We start from the raw sequence: 5,923 nt of genomic DNA, 5'->3' as shown, positions 1-5,923 counted from the left end.
AACCTTTAAAAATGCAGTAAAATATCCTTCTTATACACGTATTGCGCTGTTGTTTTCAGCATAATATTTACATCTCCCGCTTAAATTAGTAAATAGTTGCCTAATGAATATTTTGTATACACCCGAAGTTTTCCGATTCAAGTATTTATATGGGGTAAGACTGTAGGAAGCAATTCAACTGAAAGACTAAAAAGAGCAATCAACTAGTTTGATGAGAAGCAAATGCGATAGGATACTTTAATACCTTCTCTGCCTTTGTGCTACCGTTCTGTAGCCTTGGAGTAACAGTGACCGCTACCGCTGATTGTGACTTCACTAGCGTACTATGTTTACTAGAACCCGATCGCTGCCACCGGTCGCTGGTGCCATTAGCAGTTTGCTATCGCCGGTGTACGTCTATAGTCGGTGAGTCATAAAAGCCGTTCGCAGGAAAAATAAAATCTCTCTAAACGCCACCTGCCACGCTCTACCAGTGGAGGTTAATGCTGACGCCGGACAGTTTTCGACTTTATAGCCCCGCTAATGCTCCCGCGTTAAAGAAAAAAAGCCAATGAAAGTATAGGTGCGTAAAAAGCGTAGAACACCCACCAATTTTCTTTGAAATGCTAAAATATTACTTGCCTCATTGAGCGAAAATACGTACGGTCGGCAAATCTAACTAGCGTGCGCGAGGGGAGATTTTTCTGTCTTATAACGATCTTAAGAAGGAACAGTCTAGCAGACGATGGGCCCAGCTGATCGCAGTGTCTGCGCATGCACTTAATCTCGACCTGTTTGCAAATTGGCATTCGTGATACGGCGCTGATGCATGAAACGTCGCCGCTCGCAGACGTCACTTAAATATTTGGCCTACTGTTTACGTGCATGTACTTGTGTGTACGTGTGAGTGCGCGTGTGTGAGATTGTGTGCGTGTGTACGTGCGCGTCGTGTGTGTGTCCACGTGTGTGTCTGCATTTGTGCGCATGTCTGAGCATGTGTGTGCGTGTTTGCGTATGTGTATGTGCGTGTGTGTATGTGTACATGTGTGGGAGTGTGGGATTTTGAGTGTGGATGTGCGCATGTGTGTGGCGACATTTGATGTTGCCAAAATAAAAAGATTGTGGCTGGACAGGGTCTGTGCTGTCCAGAAAAATTTCCTGCCCACCAAAGGTACTGCCCAAGGGTGCGTTATTTGGAGTGGAGGTGCGGCCCGTAACTGGTCGACTATGGGAGTGGAGCTATAGGCGGCACCACGTCGGCTACGTAGAGCTATTGTTGTTTTCCTGAAGAAAGCAACTGCTGTCTGTGAAACTGCGAGCCAGAAATGAAATTAAGAATAGTTGTATTAATGAACTGAAATGAATTATGAACTATAAACTTGCGCCCATAAAAATAATGCTTCCACACTCACACATGTAGGCAGGATAGAGTGTCTCAGCGAACCTTTTATTTCGCATCAGTTAGTGCTGTAACTGTTCGCCTCCCATAGAAAACATTTTGCATTGGATTGCATAATCAAGTCCACCAAGTCAACACGCACAAAAGAAAGACATATGATGAAGTTGGTTTTATACCCACCTGACACAGAAACGAAGAAAAGAAAACGTAGCACTAAAAAATAAAAACAAAAAAATCCCTCCTGCTTTTTTTCCCGAACCCATTTGAACCCGTTTTAACCGGTTCTAACCTGAACGGAATGATGCTCGAAAACCGAACTACGAACCGAACGAGAAAAAAATCTGGTTCGAAACCTTGTTTGTGAATTAAACTGCGGCTAGCTGACCGGAAGAAATGAATCAATAAAATCTTAGTATACAATAGCAGGTGCAGTTATTAGGCCAACCGGAGAGTTAGCAAGCAAGGAGTAGTAAGAATAATCAACGACGAATAGTACACGTTACTCGAGGTGTATCTATAGCACAACCCCGGTTTAAGGAAACGTTTCTTACACCGTGACCCCAATTAAAGAGCAATGTAACCCTACTAGTTCTTCCAGTACAACGTATCACGCTGACCGTACACAATTCCAGTTCACACCATAAACGGCGTTCTGGGCTCGTCGTGCTTTAAGGTAACGTTGGCAAGCGCTGCGATGTATAACTTGGTAACCTGCTTATTAGTTCCATCCGCAAATGCCTTTTACTACGAGTTCCCTAAATCTCTTTGATCGCGACCGTGGTGATTGACTTTTACTTTTCTGTCAGATGGGTGGGTAACTACTAACAGGTAACATAAATTACAAACCCACCGCACCAAGCAGTCATGCATACCTGAATCGCGAAGTTAGTTTCAACTACCCACACCAGGTGTTGCATTAATTCTTGTAAGATTGTTACCATTGAGCGCTTTGGGGCGGGTATCCATGAGAGGCAAACATGAAATTCTCTCTAGATGTTGTATCGAAAACTCTTTCCTTTCGCTTTAGTTCTGCTGGCTACGTAAGAAAATTTTGTTTCTGCTTAATTTTCTTCTTCAAGACGTACTTTTATACACGGCATCCTTCTTGTTATTTGAAGTTAACGGCAATTGACAAGCTCCTACTGTAGGGTCTAGATTGATTATCACAAGAAAGCAATAGCAAATAGCTACCTCTTATTTTACTTTCCAAGGGCGCTTGTCACAAATTTTTTAGTCAGTCAACAAAAAATACGTGCTGTGAGAGCGCGCGCTCCTATCCCCTCACCCTGCCAAAAAAAATAAAAATAAGGAAGGGAGTGAGACAAAGATAATGAACCTTCCCTTTGGGCTCGCTCGTTGGGAGAAGGTTGGGCAGCCGAGGCTTCGAGTTGGGATGGCGTTATCCCCAGCAGTTACCAACCATTGGCCTGCCCGTCATCACGCACCGTTTGCGGACACCCGCCCCTTCTGTGTGCTTCCTGCGCCAGGAGCTGACGTTGAACACCTGCTGTGGACTTGCCCCCGTCTTAGAGGCACCCAAACGCACCACCTACGCAGAACAGGGCGCCATCCTCGGAAACCCCCAGATCTCAAGCGCAGGATATGGGGGCCCCATGACGGGTCTCTTCTTGGACTTTCGTGCGAAGAGGGTGCAGTGTTGCACCCATGAAAACTTTCTCTTGTGCCGCAGGGCAATCTCTCGCAAAAAAGACACTAAGGTAAAGCAAGGGTTTCACAGAAGAGAGGCGCTTCCATTCATTAGGCGCACTAAAGTGAGATAAATCGGGGTCCACTCTTGGTAACAAGATACCGCCGTGGTCAAACAAGGGCCAAAATCAACAAGGCAGCCCCGCAGACAGTGTACGAACGCTGAACTGCGAGGAGAAAGGTATTCCGGCATGCAGGTTTAACAAGAAGCAACTGTGAAATTAAATGCATTGACACAAAAAGACGAGAAACCAAACAGGCTTGTGTCGCGAAAAGGGTTTCTAAGGAGAAGTAATAAGACAGAAAACGAGGATTATAGCTGCCTCCTTTCCTCACTGGTGCTTGAAGTAGCTGGTAGCTTCCTCGTACGCAGGACGATGCTACGTCGGGGCTTGCAAAAAACGCTGGCAAGGGAGGGGTGGTTCGACCGCAAGAATTACCGACTTGTGGATACTGCACCACGACCACTAAGGGAAGGAAGTCCGGGGAGCTGATTTCTTGCGTCAGGTACTCTCGCGGCAGAGCCGCACAGCCACAAGAATTGCCTCTGGTGTTCTTTTCGGCGGTAGAAGATACAGCGAATGCTTTGTCATCGTGCCTGTTGTTACGTGCGTGAGTCCATGGAGAATCACCGCTGAGATAAACTTGTGGAAGAAAACGAGAAATACTGTTTTGATAAGGGAAGTCTCTAGGCACCTTTGGAAAGAGAGATGGTGGAATGGGAGGGTGGTTCTTGGAGGAGTGGGACCGTGTTATAGATATACTGCGGGTGTAGAAGAAGTCAGTACGGCTGTATTCGTGAATTTTGTTGGCGCTGTCCGGTTTTGTTTATGTCATGCATGGATGTATCCACATCCATGACATGAATCTGCGCCGGCTTGCCTGGCACTGCTAATGTGTGGACATTCTTTTCAGACTACTGAAGCCCCCGAGCTGATGCAGGCGAAAAGCGAAAATGTCCTTGTGTTGGAGATTTCGGCGTACGTTAAAGATCCTCAAGTGGTTCAAATTAATCCAGAGCCCTGCACTACGGCACACCTCATCGCCTGTGTACCATCGGCGCGTTAAACCCCATAATCGATGCAATCAAAAGCTCCCAAGCTATATTTTGGTCGTCCGAATTTAATAATCACTATTGATTTTTCCCTTGACGCACAAGTAAGAGATGCAACCAATTCACTAAATTCAACCTGCGGGCTCGTCAGGGTTTTAAACACCCGACATCACGAAATTCTGTGCGGATGAGTGTGGAAAGCAATACGGAACTCTAAAAGGCATGTTTCTTAGTAAACATGCGCGTAACCTAGCAGAAAATACTCAACCGATGTTTTACGAATTGTGGAACCGAAACGGGTCAGCCATAGTTCTGCAATGCTCATCACTCACTTCACCATCGCTTTCACCACGCCCATTGTTAGCGAAAAGATTTGCCAAGCGAATGTAACTAGGCTGATAGATGATATTGGGTTGATCCTGCTGTGCAACCCTTTGATTTACCCGTGAGAGTAGACGCATACAGCTACATACACTTTTAACCGAAATAAAACATACTTCATTGCCTAATGCACAAAATAAAATTCTGATGAATGCGGTGAACGCGTCTGGTATGCCAAATGACACCGCGGTGACCATTAACTTCACTATGAAAGACCGACCCATACCTGAGGTTGTAGGTCGCCACGATTTGAGAGAGAGAGAGAGAGAGAGAGAGAGAGAGAGAGAGAGAGAGAGAGAGAGAGAGAGAGAGAGAGAGAGAGAGAGAGAGAGAGAGAGAGAGAGAGAGAGAGAGAGAGAGGGCTTTTTAATGTGAACTGGTGAGGTAAGCCTTGCTAGGGCGAACGCTTACTACAAGTGGGAGCTAACTGCAATGATGAGCGGTGAAAGTTAGACATTAGGGCTACAGTAGGAAGAAGACAAAACAAGCAACGTTAAAAACGATAAATAAGGGAATGCTGCTAGTAAAGTCCGCATATCAAAATACAATTAGCAAGAAAATCATTAACGCAAACGCTGAAGCAAAATGCAACGTAAACGGCGAAAAAAAATATAGCAACACCAACCAAAGACAAATAAATAGATGAACACCACCGCGCGGAAGAGAAAGAGTACATATCATGAAACAGTTGCGCTGTGTATGATGTTGAGAGATTTGTCCAGCCATGATTTGAATGTTAACACATTCTCTATGGGAAGCGAGTGCATCCACGTGGTGGTCGCATTCGCCGCGTGCGTGACCTGATGCGGCTACGGCTGGCAAGGTGTATAAAGGAGGAAACATAGGGTTGCTTGCGAGGGGCACGTGACGCGTTCCCCGCTGCGGTAACTGTATCTGAAAATGCTACAGGATAGGCTTTAGCGACAGCCACTGGAAGAAAGCCCGGAGGCGCGCCGCGCTCGCAACCCGGTGCACAACTGAATAATAAATTGCGCTCGTTTATGTCTCTCCGTGCCTGCCCAGGTGGCTGCCCACGTGCCTGTGGGCGTGTATTCTCGCGCACGTATGTGTGTGTGCGTGTGTGCGTGCGTTCGTGCTGGAGCGCCTGGTATGGTACTCGGGTCACCATCCTGGGAAGAGGAAGAAAAAGTGGGGGGGGGTCGCAATACCCTCACGAAGCTTATTTCTCCCCGACCAGTCACGCAAAAAGGTGGAAAGGGATTAGAAATGAAGAGTTTTCCTCATTTCAGTCACCATTTCCAATGAAAGAAAAAAAAACTGTGGTTGATTCCCCTCTCATAGGAATCGGTAAAACACGAAAGGGAAATGTGCAGCGAAATCTGCAGCTGAGGATGATTTGCGGGTAGGCGGCTATCTTGTGGCTGTGCTTCGTGAGCGACGTC

This window comes from Haemaphysalis longicornis, unplaced genomic scaffold (assembly GCF_048455015.1).
Source record: "Haemaphysalis longicornis isolate Haplotype H1 unplaced genomic scaffold, Haemaphysalis longicornis Haplotype H1 scaffold_4, whole genome shotgun sequence".
Taxonomy (NCBI): Eukaryota; Metazoa; Arthropoda; class Arachnida; order Ixodida; family Ixodidae; genus Haemaphysalis; species Haemaphysalis longicornis.
Note: the sequence above shows the minus strand (reverse complement) of the source record.